Source organism: Ictalurus furcatus, chromosome 17 (genome assembly GCF_023375685.1).
Source record: "Ictalurus furcatus strain D&B chromosome 17, Billie_1.0, whole genome shotgun sequence".
Taxonomy (NCBI): domain Eukaryota; kingdom Metazoa; phylum Chordata; class Actinopteri; order Siluriformes; family Ictaluridae; genus Ictalurus; species Ictalurus furcatus.
Window position 1 is genome coordinate 23,183,573 of NC_071271.1, and position 18,949 is coordinate 23,202,521.

At 38.5% G+C, this 18,949-nt stretch overlaps 1 long non-coding RNA gene across 3 annotated transcripts; it reads left to right on the forward strand.

Annotated features, from left to right (window-relative positions):
* Positions 1-3,522: 3,522 nt before the first annotated feature.
* Positions 3,523-15,008, forward strand: LOC128621688 (uncharacterized). 3 transcript variants are annotated; one of them, XR_008388307.1, is made up of 5 exons: positions 6,840-6,860; positions 7,011-7,137; positions 7,288-7,567; positions 12,735-12,927; positions 13,055-15,008. It is a non-coding gene; the product is annotated as an uncharacterized LOC128621688 (long non-coding RNA). The 3 variants fall into 3 exon arrangements; XR_008388305.1 differs by having other exon boundaries at positions 6,830-7,137; XR_008388306.1 differs by lacking the exons at positions 6,840-6,860; positions 7,011-7,137; positions 7,288-7,567 and adding an exon at positions 3,523-3,624.
* Positions 15,009-18,949: the final 3,941 nt, after the last annotated feature.

An 18,949-nucleotide genomic window follows, 5' to 3' on the forward strand; every position in this document is an offset into this window, starting at 1 on the left:
TCATTTTAAAACCTATTTGATGAAACCATGGAAAGCAGATCATCGTACCATGGATGAATTGTTAGATTTTTTGGGATATAAGAGGCATTTGTCTTGAGTAAACTATTCAGAACCTCTTACAAGGCTACAATAGAGTCCACTATAATGCAGGACCAAAATATAATGTATAATGTATAATAGCAGAATTTAACAAATGAACGAGATGCCTTTCAGAAATCATTAATGGTTTTCTGCAGCACAAGCCGTATCCCATTATCGATTCTCAATAAATAGCTCTTTGTTTACAGAAGCATTTTGAAATTGGATTTTTTTTTCCCTTTCTTGTTCCAGTCAGAGATAAAAACCACAAAAATCCACTCCACATCCTATTTACAACAATCTGCACATCTAATTAAAAGCAAAATATTTCACACAGTTGTGTTTGTGGTTTTTAAATGCCACACTTTTTTAAAAAAAATAATAAATAAATAAAATAAAAAGGGGGAAAAGCTAACCCTGAACCCAAGAAAATCTTTGATCAGAAATATCCAGTGATGTAAACTCCAAAACTAGTCCAAGGTCAGGAATTTCTAGCATATCGTCTACAGCCGTTTCATAATTAATAATCAAGGCATCATTAGTTGCCATAGCAGAAAGCCTAGACATTACAGTATATGAGTTTGTGGAGACAGGGACAGAGACCTTGGTGTCGTGCTCTCGTCTGTTCTCTCTTTTGAAATGCAATGCTCCCTTCACGAATCTCTAATTAGCGAGGATGAAAGGCTGCATTAGAAATGTTAATGAAGTATGCCTTTGAAATTGCATCGAGTAAAGGGCTGTGTTTCTTTCTGAAAGGTTTATAATTGTAAACTTACACGGGCTGAGAAACAAAGTTCGATAATCCACCTCAAAGCGAAGATCAGAATGCGTTTAATTGTGAAATTCCCATGAGATCAGATTGGCTGTGTTCCAAGATCATTATATTGTGTAGTTAATCTGGAATTAGGGAGTATATTCAGAAGTAGGGGTTAAAAATATATAAATATTCCAAAGATGGTAACCATATGGCTCAATAACCCAGCTTTCAGGATATCTACAACAATAAAAAACAACTACACAAAATAAGGTGAAATACAATTTAATTTAAGATGCTCCCTGAGCTCGGTTGTCCCCCATCTCTGCTTTTTTTCTTACTCAATCAGCTCCCTAGTTCAGTAGTCAGGGCACTGATCAGGGAGTCGGCCATTTTAAGGGCTGTCTCGATCGCAAAATCCTTCCAGTGCACTGGAACATTTGCTATCTAAAAAAATCCCACAATGCACCACAAAAACCAAGGAGCATCGATGCTCACTATGTTCCCTTACTGGAAATGACATCATATTTTCTGTAGCTTCTCAGCTGGAAAATTTGGGACGTCCAACTTTGTCTAAAAACGTAATAATCTTTGTCGTAGCTCTCAAATGATTACTTACGATGGTGAATTTGTCGTGCTATATAGAGTTTGTACGTTATAACAGCTACAAACAGTCGCTCCATCACCAGCCTTTTTTTTATTTTATTTTTTTTTATCTCTCTTGAAGCTAATAAAAAATATGCTCTATCTTAAAGACTTTATATAAATAAATGAGAAGATGGAAAACATTAAAAAATAAACATAGAATAGGAGTCTAGTAATTTTGGCCAATATATCGACTTATGAACAGTCCTAATTTGTAATCATCACAATCACAAAATGGCTTCCACGCTCGTTACTCAGCAACATCAAATAGAATAGCACTTGATCCAGCACACTGTATTATTTTGCATTTTATTTAAGGCGAATACAGTACTCTTTCAAATTTGCATGCGTATGTGATGCGTATGTCACACATCATTGCTTTGCTGTTCTATATTTGTGCGTAATACAAACCTTTATACAACCTCTATCATATGAGCCCTCATCATCATGGCCGCCTGTATACAGCCTTTGCATTGTACCTTTCTCCCTCACGGCTCAGCCTGGTCATCCTGAACACGTCTCATCCATGTGACACAGCCCCCGGATCTACGGGATCAACCGTGCGCTGCTACACCGACTACACTCATAGCACAGCACTACATCTTTTATTCATGTGGGAAAAAAAAAAAGATAATGTGGCTTATGTGGCGATTTAAAGCTGCGAGTCAAAACATTTGAATAATTCATAACCTTCTGCATTTTCTCTGGAGTATTAACACACAAGATTTTTGATTAAAACCATGATAGATGCTTTCATAAGTTTGTCTTTGCAATAAAAATATAGAAACCTGTTGACTTGTATAATATCCGAGGAAACAGCCTTTATAGCAGGATATATTTTTAGAATATTTCCACCTGCCTGCATGATTTTTATTGTTTGGCTCTAACATATGGTGTGTGGCGTGTTAAAGGCTTTCATGTTGTGTGCTTTATGGGTGTTCTCATTAAAAAGCACAGGAATGTAATATTATCTATATGCAAATATAATAACCCCGGGACACGTAGTGAATACGGTTAAGCATCATCATCATCACTAGGTCGAAAACGCATAGTTTATTTGATTCTGTGATAAAAAAAAAATGCAGTCAGCTCGAGAATTATTGGCACCCTTCATAGTAATAAATAAGTAAACAAATACTAACAAGCAAAGTTTGCTGAAGTAATCATTTTTTCCCCCCTGTAAAACACTGGTGTCAAAATTTATGGCACTCCTGTAATTATTCTGCATTCGGCTTAGCTTGGAAGTGGGACCTTTCGTGCATCCGAGGTACAAACTGGGGAAAAAACATGGACACCCCAATGTTCATCTTTTCTTCGCAAAATGCTAGCCAGCTAACCGTAATGAGCGATGTATATTTTCCTCCTCAAACCAGCGACCTGTATAGTCAAAGGTTAGAGATTTCACCAATATGTTGATTGATCTAAAGTAAATATTTGGATATACAGTACAACTGATTTAAAAGTAAAGAAGTGTTACGTTGTTTACTATTGATGCTATGAGCAGCCATGTTGATTTGTCGTCACTTGCTGAACTCAGGGGGTTGAGGAGACCTTCTTGAATTGAAGGGGTTTTTCTTTGTATTTCCTAGTCCCAGGTTGGAAATTAAGAGCTACAGTTTTTTTTTAATCAAATGCATTATTAATATGAAATATTTATTCAGAGTTGGCAAAATTTACGTCAGTATGTCAGAGGGTAAAATTGTTCATACTCAGCCTTCACACTTGCTTAAGTTAATTTAGCAAATGACCTGTGATGCTAATAATAATAATAATAATAATAATAATAATAATAATAATAATAATAAATTATGCAAAAAATAACTGCAAACAAACAAACTTTAAAATGTGCCATACGGAAGGTCCACTAATTTGATTGGATATGCTTCATTCCAAAAGAGTTGCTATTCAGTATAACAGCACTGGGACATGTCACTGTGTGTATCACTCCATCTGTGTTCACTACATACATACATTTCCAATGCTAGCAATTACATTGAACTCTCTACCGCACGTACGACAGGCTGTCTGTGCGTTACCATGGCAACAGGCAACACTCTATCCAGCTGTGATCTTCTTTGGGAACTATTTTCATAACTGGAGCAAAAATAAAGAAAAATATTTGGCCATATTATGCCTGAAATGTCGGGGTGAGTTACGCTATATTAATTTCTTGTTTATAGAAATGTTCTATAAAAGCAATATCACGCTCTCAGTCGTGCTGCTGTACTGATTATCAGCATGGCTGGGATTACCTGCGTCCTCGTACCTACAGTAAATCACGACCTCGCTGATATTCAGTACGAGAGCACTCTTGCTCATGCGATATTGCTTAAATGTAATGAAAATGAAATGAAAATGACTCGACTCTGACTTTGGCATGGTGTCATATCAAAAACAAAGACACTCATTTGAAGCTCCTCTGTATCTCTGTAAGGTTCATGTCAGTCATGTCGGTGTTATGTAGTGCAATAACCACCACTATCAAGTGTTTATAGTGTGAGCAGTGAGAGCGTGTCCCTGAAACAAGCAAGTAAACAAGTCATTTGCGATGATGTCACACGGCCCGTTTGCTCACTCATAGGTGCGTGGGTGAGATGTGTGGGTGCGACACACACACACACACACACACACTTTCACTATTTGGCTCTGCAGAAGAAATAATAAGGAAGAGGATCCTAACAGAATAACTTTTGATAGAAATTGGCACTGAATTATTTGTTCTTTGCCAATAATTTGTGAAAAATATTCATGCAGCTAAAAAAAATTCAAAATAAACCCAACTGAAACGCGGATAAAATATGAAGGCTTTTATGTGAGAACCTCCAATCTCAGCATACTGACAGCAAAAATTATCCGGTTATTTACATTTACATTTACATTACATGTATTCATTTAGCAGACGCTTTTATCCGAAGCGACTTACAAATGAGAAAATACAAGCAAAGTGATATATCAAGCAGAGAACAATACAAGTAGTGCTACCATACAAGATCTGTTAATTGAGTTCCTGAAGAAGCAAATTGCGCAGAGTAGAGGTGTAAGTGCCAGAGTATTTTTTTTTATTGTTATTATTATTATTATTATTATTATTTTATGGGTTGGTTAGGTGTTCACGGAAGAGGTGGGTCTTTAGATGTTTTTTTGAAGATGGTGAGAGATTCTGCGGTCCGGATTGAGGTCGGAAGTTCATTCCACCACTGAGGAATGTTTGAATGTTCTGGAAAGGGACCTTGAGCCACGTTGAGTAGGTACTACTAAGCGTCGGTCGTTGATTGATTGCAGATTGCGTGAGGAAATATAAGCCTTCAGGAGAGAGTTGAGGTAGGAGGGTGCTGTTCCAGACAAGGTCTTGAAGGTGAGCATCAAGGCCTTGAATTTGATGCAGGCGGCTACAGGAAGCCAGTGGAGGGAGATGAAGAGGGGTGTGACATGGGTTCTCTTGGGCTGGTTGAAGACGAGGCATGCTGCTGCATTCTGAATCATTTGAAGGGGTTTGATGGAGCTGGCTGGGAGGCCTGAGAGTAGTGAGTTGCAGTAATCCAGTTTTGAGATAACAAGAGCCTGGACTAGTATCTGTGTAGCCTGTTCGGTGAGGTAGGGTCTGATTTTCTTGATGTTGTACAGGATGAACCTACAGGACTGTGCAGTTGTTGAGATGTGGTCTGTAAAGGTCAAGCTGTCATCAAGAATCACCCCAAGGTTTCTGGCCGTCCTGGTTGGCTTGAGTGCGGTTGAGCTGAGCTGTACGGTAAGATTGTGGTTGATTGAGGGATAGGCTGGGATAACAAGAAGCTCAGATTTTGCCAGGTTGAGCTTAAGGTGGTGTTCCCTCATCCAGACCGAGAATTCCGACAGGCAAGCAGAGATACATGCAGAGACGGATGGATCGTCAGGCTGGAAGGACAAATAGAGCTGGGTGTCGTCAGCATAGCAATGATATGAGAAGCCATGAGACTCAATCACCTGCCCCAGAGATGTAGTGTAGATAGAAAAGAGGAGTGGACCCAGAACTGACCCCTGTGGAACGCCAGTTGTGAGTTGCTGAGTTTCAGAAATCCCTCCCCTCCATGATACCTTGAAGGTATATATATATATATATATATATATATATATATATATATATATATATATATATATATATATATATATATATTCACTTATATATGTAAGTGAATGGCAGGTATTAAATAAAATACATGATGTGGAGTGATGTTATAGGAAAATAATCATCAACAGGGTGCAGTTTTTTATTAGTCGTAGATTGTGATGAGTTTTCCACCGTACAAGTCCCTCTGAATGAGCTGAACAGCAACAAGTGCAATTAATACAAACCTTACAAATGTGTCCTCGCCTTCTGACCAATGAGATACGAGTATTCAACAGTGCTGCGGTATAATTCATATTAACTTGGCTTGTCTAACTAACTGGCGCATATGAAGCCTCGCTAATTTCCCACAATTAATTGGACCTATAATCCTTCTTGAAATTTTTTACACACCTACTGTCTGAAGGGCACGCCTTAACGAATACTGGTGATGGAGATAAACAGGAAATGCAAGTTCATTACTGCTGCCAGAGGTGCAGTATAACATCTGGAAGGGTGTGGGGTGAAAAATGACTGGAAGCACAGACATGGTGAAGAGAAGCCTGTGTGTCTTCATGAAAAGTCTGGAAAATGAAGTAAAAAAAAAAAGACAAATTCATGAAACGGTAAGAATTATGATCATTTTGAATTGCCATCTGTTCTAATAAAACACTAAGAACATTTGCTGTATTCAAAATAGCTAAGGACAATTTGGAGTAATGCACACTATCAATAAATCATAACATTTCCTTAATCAGGAGACAGACACGTCTTCAGGACGTTGGCAGTGAGGCAGTTGTGAATAGTCTCAATCCAAAAGAAATATATATATATATATATATATAATAACACTTGTTCACAAGATACTCCCAAATCATATCACAGTTTTTCCATCTGCTTCAGTATTGCATATGTGGCAGAAAAGCCATCCAATTACATGGGGAATTGTTTCAGAGGGGTGTTATACGACTGGAGAATAAAGCTGAAGTAATTAAATCGGCGCACTTGGCTCTTGGAAGAAAATAAAAAGCATTACTTTATGTCCTGCTCTAGCCTGGAACACTACCGCACCAATTTCTGAGTTTTATTGACAACTAATATGGGCTGAGTTTCCCAAAAGCATTTCCATACAAAGATTGTTATTAAATGGTAGAGCGAGCATCACAATGAACACACTCTCTCTCTCTTACTCTGAGTAACTCAGGCATGGTCTGTTAGCAAAATCCATCCATCCATCCATTTTCTCTACTTTTTATCCTACACAGGGTCACAGGAAGCCTGGAGATTACAGTATCCCAGGTGACTCAGGGCACAAGGTGGGGGACACCCTGGAGAGGGCGTCAACCCATCGCAGGGAGCATTCACAAACACACACACCCATTCACACACTAAGGACAATTTGGAAATGTCAATTAGTTTACAACATTGCATGTCTTTTGACTGGGGGAGGAAACCGGAGTACCTGGATGAAAACTCCAAAGTTCGCAGAGAAAATGCAAGCTCCGCACACACAGGGCAGAGGTGGGAATCAAACCCCCAAACCTCAGAGGTGCAAGGCTAGGCCACTGTGCGCCCGGTTAGCAAAATAAAAGTGCTTTTTTAAATGTGAACTTTAACTTCATACCACAGCCCACAGCGCTGTGTAATTCTCAGTTCTGATTGGTCAGAAGGTGTTGATTCATTTCAGAGGTTCAGACCTCTGCTCTTTTTCCTGTCCATAATCCAGCCACACACAGTGACCCAGGCTCCTGTGGTATGTCGGAGGCGTGTTGATGAATAGCAAGGAAAATGCTTGCCGATATTTTCAGCATAAAAGCGCCTGCCTCCATCAGAGCTGGATTAATCTGCAGTGGTGTGATGCAGAGTGAAAGCAGTGAGCATAAAGCAGCTCATGGCAGCAGGTATCCGGAGAGCTACTGAAGCGATGTTGAAACCCTGCTTCGAGACACATCAATCAGGATCGAGCAGCCGGGGTTTCTCACCACAGCTGACAGAGATGTGTGGAAGTATTTACACCCTTTCAAACTTCTGCAAAATGACACAAATCATTCCAGTATTACTTTTATTTTAATTAACGACTATAACAAATCCACACACACACACACACACACACACACACACACACACACACTACCAGTCAAAAGGTTTTATACCGCAGTACTCCTGAATTCTGGATTCTGATTGGTCAGAAGGTGTGCATTCATTTTCTATAACACTGACTCTGACACTAGCGCAGCTGCAAATCACAGGTATATATTAATGCGCTTGTTGTAAAATGTTATCGTTTCCGTAGTAACAGCTCATTCAGACGGACTTGTACGGTAGATAAAGTATTGTAAAAGTTGGTGTAGTTTTCTATAAGGAGACATCGATTTAGTGTTTATAGATAGAGTCTCTATGTTCAGTGCTGTGTAACTTGTTTCCTGGACGTTCCATGTCATTAAATGTAACTATAAAAGGATAAAAGTAATGATGTGTCAAGTCCTTAATTAACAAAAGAGTGTAATTATTGGCAAATCGCTGTGGTATAAGAGGACTTAAACATTTTGTGGCATGCTGTTATAGGAAAATAATCAGCTGGGTGGTCACAGTAACTCTGTAACTTCATTACACCATACAGTTGTTGATTATTTTCCTATAACAGCTCACCGTCAACTGTTTCATTTTTACTTCGTCGTCCTTTTGATAAAGGCTTACGGTGGAATTATTTGAAAATGCATTTTCGAATCAAAAATTTCATTTAAGTAAACAAATACGTTTCACTTAACAAAGAAATTCTTTCCCTATGGAATTCATTACATTTTCATTTAGAGTTCAGTGAGGACTATAAAGCTGCAACAGTAATAATTTGAAGTGTTTAAAATATAACGTGTTTTAATTGAACACTCTTCCTGGACACTGCATACTATGCATTATTTCATAGTGTTAATGTCGTCATGATTATTCTAAAAAAATATATCAGTAAAATGATATAGAAAATGAACATTTTTGATGAGATGGAGAGTAGGAACTTTTTTTTTTTTTTGGTAATGTAATAGACATGACATCATAATATTGAAGAGATTTGGTATCAGGCACATTATTAAAATTAATTATGAACCACGGTTCTACATTTAGGCTATCAACGCTGATTTATTAAGTGCTACACGCCGAGCGTTTCAGGATTTATCATCACACTTGGACATTTTAATTAACGCAATTCATAGAACATAAGGCATGTGTGTGTTAATTACTTTCAACTGTCTCATTACGCGTCGTCTCATTCAGAGCACGGCTGGAAACGTGACGCAGTTCTTCTAAACCTCACAGAAGATATGTAGTGGATATGACTATCACAATTTACTGCTGCTCTTTGCTTATGTCTTTATGATGAATTTGATTTGATTATAATTAACTGCACTTTAAAAAAAAAACAAACAAAAAAAACCTTTTCACAGTCGCAGCGGCTTCATTCTAGTCAACGATGATCAATTCCGATAATCATATTCGTTATGGTAGGAATAAAATGCTCAGGGGCATGCTGTTATAGAAAAGTAATCAACGACGGGGTGGTGTGAGTTACTGTTACTGGACAAGAGCTGATTATTTTTATATAACAACATGTCCCGAAGTGTTTAATTCCTCATATTCCGCAGCAACTTGCCAACGATTCACTTTTTCATTGACGCCATAACTTTTATCCAATTATAGTTACATTTAATGTTGTGGAACGTCCGTGAAACAAGTTATTTCTTGTTGTCATTTACGTTATAGCAGCTATAAACAATCGCTCTCTCTCAGCCGTCTCACTTTTTTCTCTCTCTTGAAGTTAATGGGACAAATCATTTTTTTTAAAAAACCCAGCTTGACAGTACATTTCTCTACAGTATGTTAAATAACTAAATTTTTTACTCTTTTTTTGTGAAATTAATAAGACAAAAAAAAAAAAAAGCAGATGTCACTGAAAAACCACAAAACTTAATCTGTCCTCAAGACTTTCCCACCTCAGAAAAATGTACTGACACTGGAGACTCCTTCCATAAATGCTCGATAAATATCAACTTACAGAAAATGTACACATGATTTAAATCCGTTTACGTAGAGTGTTGGCTGGAGACGTCTAATGAGTCTTTATTGGTCACATATACAGTAGAGCACAGTGAAATTGTTTTTTTCGCATACCCCAGCCTGTCAGGAAGCTGGGGTCAGAGCGCAGGGTCAGCCATGATACGGCGCCCCCTGGAGCAGAGAGGGTTAAGGGTCTTGCTCAAGGGCCCAACAGTGGCAGCTTGGCAGTGCTGGGGCTTGAACCCCTGACCTTCTGATCAGTAACCCAGAGCCGTAACCGCCAAGCCACTACTGCCCCGTCTAAGCTGTTACTATAGAAACCTCACTGGTGTTATAGGAAATGAATCACCTGCTGACCAATCAAAATCAAGAACTCAACAGCGCTGTGGTACAGTAGCAATTTTTTTGTAAGTACAGAATAACTAATAGAAATGTAACATTGATGAAAAGGATTATGTAATTATTACAACTGGACACTAGTGGATTTCGTGTCATCCACGTTGACTCATAACGCAATTAATGCCTCAGAACAGGAGACCTATGACTAATAGATATATGCCTAAAATGGTTTTCTAATAGAATTAAGAGACGCCCTACAGGAATCTGTTGATCTCTTATGTGGTCTCATGCTGAATCGATAGACCTAATGGACTTGCATAACATTCACATTTGTAATGATCCTGCACATCAGAACATCTGCAAGAAAACAAGAAAGTATTGATATTAAGTCATCATACAGCTTTTAAGACTCTTAGCTTGACACTTGACACGGATACAGCAACACGAATCCTTCCGATAGTTCTTTTATTTTCCTTTATGTTTATAGTAAATCCCGTTTCTCTTCATATAATACAACTGATATCATATCACAGCATCTTCAATGAAGGGGATAGATATCAGCCTTTACAAATGTTTATGTTCAGAACCTTTTAAATGTCCAAATAAATACAGATACAAATACAAGCACAGATTAATACCGTATAATCTTACTATTTTACTGGATTTAAATAATATTTGGGCTATTTTTTTATTTTTTTTTTGACACCGTAGAGTATTCCCAAAATTTGAACTATAATATAAGAAATATAATGACATTTTATTCAATTTGTCATTAGATTCAAGTTCAATACTTCAGTTGAGTTCAGCAGTATCAGTCACATATTTTAAAAAAAAAAATAAAAATACTGAAATAAAGTATGTATATATATTTTATTAAGGATGCATTCTCACTTATTAATCAATGTGCCAAGTTTAGGTTTCTCTGCGATCTTTGCTGTACTCATAAAACTTTATTTTCCCCCTCCCCATTGGCCAGAAATGAAAAAATATAAACATATAAAAATATATATATATTTTTGCAAATTGCAGAAATCAACCAAGCATGATGAACACTGAGCCTGCGCTTAATAAATAATCAAATATATCAAATATAAATACCTAATAACTATTATTTTTGCAATTATTTTGTGAGATTTTGTGTGTGGGGTTTTTTTTTTTTTTTCTTTTTTTTCTATAGCACTGTATCTTAACTCAGCTTGCTGCTCATATGTCAATTTAACAGCTTGCTCGCAATCCAAATTAAACAGCACGCTTGGTTCACTCGCTGCAGTGAAATCCAATCCTTCTCTCACTGCAATCAAACCTCCCGAGAGTCTGTTCGGAAGTGGAGCGAGACACCTCTCAGGTGGTCTCAGATCGCTTGTTTTGGTCTGCACCCAAGTGCAATTAGTGTGTTCTTCCTCGCCAAGACAAATTGCACCAAGGAAGTAAACACACAAGGGTTCGATTCAAATCGACTACATCAGGGTCGTCAACAGGTGGACCGTGGTCCGTGTTCCGGATACAGATCCAGCCAAGTATTTGCCGAGCGTTTGAAGAAATATTGCAGCAGAGCTGATAAACGTATTAAAACAAATAACTGTCTGTAATTCAGTGACTCTAAACAGGAATATGGTTTAAGTAGCAGATCCTCTTTTGCCGCTTATCCAATCACATGTATTAATATAAACGATGTAGCTCAAGGCAGCTCATCTGATCAGAGATGAACTACGGTACTAGAGATGTCAGAAAGAGTTTTCACAGATTTTCATAGATTTTTCATTTCTGGATTAACGAACTAGCGCCATGGCTTGTTTAATTCGACGGCAAAAACATCTTGTTGAAAATCAACTGGATGGAGAAATGTGTTTATTCTCCCCACGTCAAATTCTAAATAGATTTGTTCAGAGTCCATGGAACTAGCTAAAACAAAAGTGCTAACATGAAGTTAGCACCGTGAAACGAAACCAAACCACACAAGTTATCCTGTTTATAGATGTAAACGAATCGCTAATAGTTCAATTGTAACGTGCGGTTAGATGACATAGGACGCATGGGCAGAAACTCATGATATTTTATAAATCTTCATCAACGTTTGAAGCAGGATTAGTTCAGGTAGGCATCATTTAATACCAGTAATCCATTATCAGAAAGCAAAAACATTAGCGTTAGCAGGGACAAAACCAGGAAGTAGGAAATAAGAGACTTGGATTTGCAGTACAATAAAACGCCGCATAGAGACAATGAACCAGCAGGGTATAAATGAACAAATTAATTAATGGCTTAACACGTTACAGGTGCACACATTTGGAAAACATGCCAGTGACAAGACAGGGGCGGAGACAGGACTGAAACCGAAATAAGAGCAGTAGCTGGAACATAAACAAAAACACGTGACATGAACTCAAAACCAAACAGATTAGAGCAGCGCTCATTGTGCTTTGGAAAAACCGAGAGGGGGAATTCATATCAAAATTGGGAAAGACTGAGAATTGGGAAAATTGGGAAAAATCGAGAGGGGGAATTCATATCAAAATTGGGAAAGACTGAGAATTGGGAAAATTGGGAAAAACCAAGAGGGGGAATTCATATCAAAATGGTAACTGTTGTCACCATTCAGTATGTCATTGGAGCTTTAGAAATTTTAGACAAATATTCCTGGACTAAATCCTTCATATGTGAAAGACAACTCTTTGGAAACCATTCAATCCTGATTTACCATTAAATCCATTAGAATCATAATTCCTATTAGGAATTGAAGCTATATTTTCAATGTGTGTGTTTTTTTTTGTTTTTGTTTTTTATTAGGAATACTTGGAGCCATCTACGTGTTTTTCCATGGAACCCGGATACACCCGAGAACAGACAGGGAAACTGTCCTTCAACACGGAATTCCAAGACGTCAAAACAAAACGGCGGCTCACGGTCACAGCAACCCGATTTCCCTTCGCATCATTTACTTTGTAGCTTTTGTCTTCAGAAAGGATGTTTTGATTGCTTCGTAAGTTTTACAGATTATTTGTCACATAATTCCGTTCATTTCAGCCCGATTTTCCGAACATGATTAGACAACGGTGACATATTTTTATATGAATGATAAAAAATAGTTGATCTTTACTATACTGTAGGTTGCTTCTTCAAATTGAGAGACTGGCCATACAACATGACCTTGTTTTGGGAATCCGTTTCGACCTTTTGGAAATTCGACTTGGAAATGTCCCACTTCATTAAGAAACCAGTCATGTTTCACCCAAATGCTAAACCTGTGAGAACGCGGACACTCGAAGCGAGGACAGCAGAGACACCGTGACCCCTGTGAAGATCCTCGGTGGTGATGTCCCCACTGCACATCGTCATTATTACTAATGACTGCAACACTCGGGTCACACCTCACATTCCCTGAGGTTTTTTTTTCCCTCATTCATATGCATGAGGCCCATTTCCCTTTGCTGAGATTGTGCTGTGCCGTCGGGCCGAAGTGGGACAGCTCTGCATACCTGTACTGCTGTTCATCACCTTCAAGGGTCAAAACATAACCCACATAATCCCTGAGCCTATTAAACTCCAGCACATGATTATACTAGTCGTGTCAAAGCGAAAGAACATTCCAGCGAGGAAAAATGAGTAAGAATAAGAAAACTAGTAAATACACAGTATACTAGCAGGAGTCAAAAGTTTGCCAATTAAATATGCGTTGTAATCTGACATAGCACAATTAAAAAAAAATCCAGATGATTTAAAAATCCTGATATTAATATAATCACTATGTACAAATTTTTTAACAGTCAAGGAGCGTTGTTAAAATACTCATCGCATGTACGTTCATTAATGTATATGTTCAGTGTGCACCTCTAACCATCTTTCCATCACTTTCTCAGTGGTGTTGCGAGGTCTCTACTCACACTCATTTAGAAAGCAACATGGGGTCCTGGACCTCCTTTGCAGACTCCACTACTATCAATCTGGAGCCAATTCCTCAGCCAGCACATCCACACGGCCAACACAGCACGCTTCAAATTGCACTGAGGAAGGGGGGTAAGTCATAATCAGGAGAGTCTGAGGGGGATAAAGGCACCAACTTGCAACTATCCTGGCTAATATGGTGTCAGCTGTACCTGAGGCATGAGAAGGCAATGGTAGTATCCAATATCTCCATCTGTTTAGTGCTCCAAATGTATGTATTAGAATTTAAACTGGAAGTGGGTGTGGCCCGAACTTAAAAAAATATATTTTTTAAAGAGAATAGCATGTTCGCCTCACACCGCCATGGTCGGGGGTTCGATTCCCACCGTGGCCATGTGTGTGCGGAGTTTGCATGTTCTCCCCGTGCTGCAGGGGTTTCCTCCGGGTACTCCGGGTTCCTCCCCCAGTCCAAAGACATGCATGGTAGGCTGATTGGCGAGTCCAAAGTGTCCGTAGTGTATGAATGGGTGTGTGAGTGTGTATGTGATTGTGCCCTGCGATGGACTGGCACCCTGTCCAGCGTGTACCCCGCCTTGTGCCCGATGCTCCCTGGAATAGGCTCCATGTTCCCCGTGACCCTGAAAAGGATAAGCGGTATAGAAGATGGATGGATGGATGGAGAATCTTATGTCTTATGTCTATGTTCTGGGAGGGAAACAAACAAACAAACAAACAAACAAACAAACAAATCTTCGGTGCTGAAAAAGATGTCACCTTTCATTCACAAAAAAATAGCAATCAAATGCTAATCGCATACAATTGTGGAATATTTTTCATCTCTTTCCCTTATTTTCCATGATTATGTGTGAATATGTGGTTTCATCATGGTGGATTCTTCCTGTGTGACTTCTGCTGTTCTTCAGTGTCTATAAATGTATACATGCCTGTCCTGTGTCCATAAATGTACATGTGTAAATGCATACATTTATTATTTGTTTTTATTATATATTGTCCTTGCTCTTAGTTTCTGCTTGCTCTTGAGTCATGTCTGTTCCCTATCTTGGCCTGGACTCACACACACACACTCCAGTATTTAAGCTAGCTGAGAACACCTGATGTATAGACTATGCAGTGCCCATGCTGTTTTCGTGCGCACAATAAACCATCTCGTTGACTATACCTTGGGTCTCTTGGTCTCCTGATTCTTCAGACATCAGACTTCTGGTGAAACTGCAATATTTTGATAATCCAGAAAAGATTTACAACACGGTATAGCATATTTGAGAACTTTATTCAACTCCTGAAACTCTACAGTTCCTCAACCTCAAGTACGTCAGTCATCTCTTGCTCGTCTCCAGATGGTTCAGAATGCAGCTGCAAGGCTGTTGACCAGGGCTAGGGTTAGGGTTAGAAATTTGAACAGTGGACTAGTTCAACAAACAGACTTCATATAAAACCATAATGAACTTTCTTTTACTTTCACACTATCCGTCGTTCCCCAGATGAGGACGGGTTCCCTTCTGAGTCTGGTTCCTCTCAAGGTTTCTTCCTCGTATCATCTTAGGGAGTTTTTCCTCACCACCGTCTCCACCGGCTCGCTCAATAGGGATAAATCCACACACTTACAATCTCTATCCTGTGTTTATATGATTCTGTAAAGCTGCTTTGAGACCGTTGTTAAAAGCACTATACAAATAAAATTGAATTGAATTAAAAATTTGATCATGTCACCCCAATTTTAGCATCGCTCCATCGGCTCCCGGTCCATTTTAGGATCCAGATTCTGTTGTTTGTCTTTAAAATTCTTAATGATCAACCTCCTTCTTACCTCAAAGATCTTCTTACAGCACATTCACCTAGCAGATTTTTAAGATCTTCTGATGCGTTTCTTTCGTATGTCCCTCGATCCCGTTTAAAAATAGGTTTTCATCTAATTGAATTATTATTATTTTTTTACTAGTGTCTATTGTCTGTCTTTATTTGATTTTATTCCGTTTTCTATTTCACTTGTCTTTACTCTATTCAGCACTTTGGTCTGCTTTGCTGTCTTAAATGTGCTTCATAAATAAAACTCGACTTACTTACGTACTAACTTTGACATCACTCGAGTTCTAAGAAGACCACTGAAGCTTTCTGGAAAGCTTTCTATCTACCTGTGTACGAGTAAGCTAACTTTTTAAAAACAACCATATCTTTCCCAAATAGCAATCTAATAATATTGGATCAGATTTACTTTAGCTCTCGGGTTTGTCGCATTCCAGAAAGATCCGTAACGTTAACCGAACATGGTATCGTTATCTACTGTGAAGCTGAGACCTAGCACTGTGGCAAGTCAAACCCGTGAAAAAAAAGAAAAAAAAAAAAAGGAAGAATAGTGCACCGGTAACACTTTATAATAACAGTACATGAACAAGCATTCACAAATAGCTGAAATAACACTTACTTAAATAAACGAAGGATGAGTTAACGCATGTACTAATCATGAACTAATGAAGAGCTAACCTTAACTACGACGTGAGTCTTATGAATTCGTGCGTGAATAACGACCATCTTAAGTACATGTTTGCTAGTTAATGTATTAATTAACACGTAGGAGTAAACTAAATCAGACTTGCTCTATAAGAAAGAATATGAAATAGACGTGCATAATTTCAAATCGTCGCATACGCAGCTGCGTACGCAAACACCAATGGATGGCGCTGAATTACTTTCATAATTTACATCGATCCTCCGTATCGAATGTAGAAAGATGCACAAATATTAATAGCTCGACTTGTTTTGCGTCAATCTCCATCCGTTCCTCTTCAAATCCCTCTGTAGTACCAGTACACGCTCTGGGGATTAGAGGAGGACCGGATGGAGAACGACGCACTGATGAAGTGCTTGTTGTTATAGGAAATAATCAACTTGGTGATTGTAATAGTAACTCGGCTTCATAATTCCATCCTGTTGTCGATCGTTTTCCTATAACAGCATGACATGGAGATTTATTTGATCCCTTCAAAATGAATAAAGCTAAAGTAAACAAAATTGCTCCTTGTGCTGTCGCTTTGTAGCTTGCCATTCCCAAAATTCCATGCGTAGAAATCATGATCACATGATATTGATCATGTTATGATGAGTTTTTGAAATGATTATTTGTGATGCTATTCTTTGCACGATATAAAATAAAATAAAAACCCAAGTCTCATTCCATACACAGACTGCATTAGTAGTCACAAAGAGAGATTTGAGAAAAGCAGTATTGATTCGTGCTGCCTGGGAGACTCTCCTGAGACATTCAATTTTCACCTTCATCTTCCGTCTCCTGCCCAGCGCAATCAGGCCTGCTCATCAACAAACCACGGCCAGCTGACACGCAGAAAGACGAGAGCAACAGCTCTGCTGACCTCTGAATGCAGAAACTCTGGCGTGATGCCGTCGCTCTGTTTCTGAAGCCATGGGAGTAACATGGAGAATACGGTGGCCTTTTGTGATTGCCTAACTGCCAATCACTTTTTCTGACATTAAGCAGTTATGGACACGTCGTGTTTACCAGAATGTCAACAGGGTAAAAGGCATCGGGAAAGGAAAATGGTTTTATACCCAAACCGTCAGCCCATCTGTTGAAATTCATTAAAAAGCAATTGCGAGTTCAATAAAATACCCAGCATCGTTGTGTGTTATTTGCACATTTCCAGACAAGCATATTTGCTTCTCCATTTCACTGTTATTATATTTTTCATATTCACAAAAACATTTAGTCTGTCTAATTTCATGAAAAAAAAATAAATAAATAAAAAAAACTCCCATAAACCACTTTGAAATAAACTGCAATATAGAAGATGTGCTATTTCGGCAAAACGTAAAAACAATGGCGTATGCGATGGGTAAAAAATGATTTCTGGTAGAAGCACAAATCCTACAATCTTCCTTCCTTGGTTCCCTTTGGTCCACTATTTAGGATTAATAGAACGTACAGATGGTTTTAGACTGTGCGATTCCAGCAGTGTATTAGAAGAAAACATATCATTTATCCTGATAAAAATCCCAATAACAATCTAAAATAATATAACGTGTGATGAAGTTTAAACGATGAAGAAAATAACTACGTTCTGTTTACATCATCAATCTGCAGAATCCGGAAATCAGCTCGTGGAGAATACGGGGTTGTATAAACACAAACATTCTTCAAAGTGAGCTTGAGGTAATAAGGTTACTTTTTCTGTCCGTTAGCGTGCTTTATTTGCATTTCGCCATTTTAGACGAGTGTCATGTTAGACCCTTGCTTCTGTTACTTTTAACCCTCAACTGCTTAAGGGGATGTATCATAGAGTACACGTATGTTCCGTTTATCATGGAGAAAATAAGGGCGTTTTTACACATGGCTCATTTAGAGCGTTTGTTTTGAAACCTGCTGCGTTTTCTTATTTGGTTCGGTTCGTTTAGACATATATGAACACGGCAATCCCAAAACAATCTGTCCGAGATCCCCTGAAGAGGTGGTCTCGGCCCGTTTGTGAACAATCTCTGGCGCGGTTCACTTGCGGTGAGAAAGCAATCCGCCCCAACAGACCGACAAACCAACCTGTATAACAAAACATGATGGAAACTGTATTATGTAAAAAAAAAAAAAAAAAGTGTTTGTTTTGTTAATGGCTCACAACATTAATCGCGGTTGAACTTGGACCAAAAACGAGGTAAAATGCCTCATTGAAAGTTGGTCTGACGAACATACTTTTGAACAACTTTCAAAAACACATTAAAAAAATCGACAGATGGTTAGAGGGTGTTTTTGCGAGCATTTCAAGTAGATGGGCTTTAATCACTCTGTGGAACATATAAATTATAATAACTACAGCTAAAAAGAAAGCCACAATAAACTCGGGGAGCTGCTGTTTATCTATCTTGATGGATGACAGAACATAAACAGGCGCACACTGACCAATAAGAGGACATTTTACTCACATGTGGCTTGCATAAACACATTTCGGTGCACTTTGAAATGTTGCCTTGTGAAAGCCAACCGAGCCAAGGAGAAAATGCGACAATGTAACAATTTAAGTCCCTGTTTTGGACCAAAGCGCAGATCTACAGGTCTGAAAACACCCTAAAATTTCTAAGGTGTACCACAGGGCTCT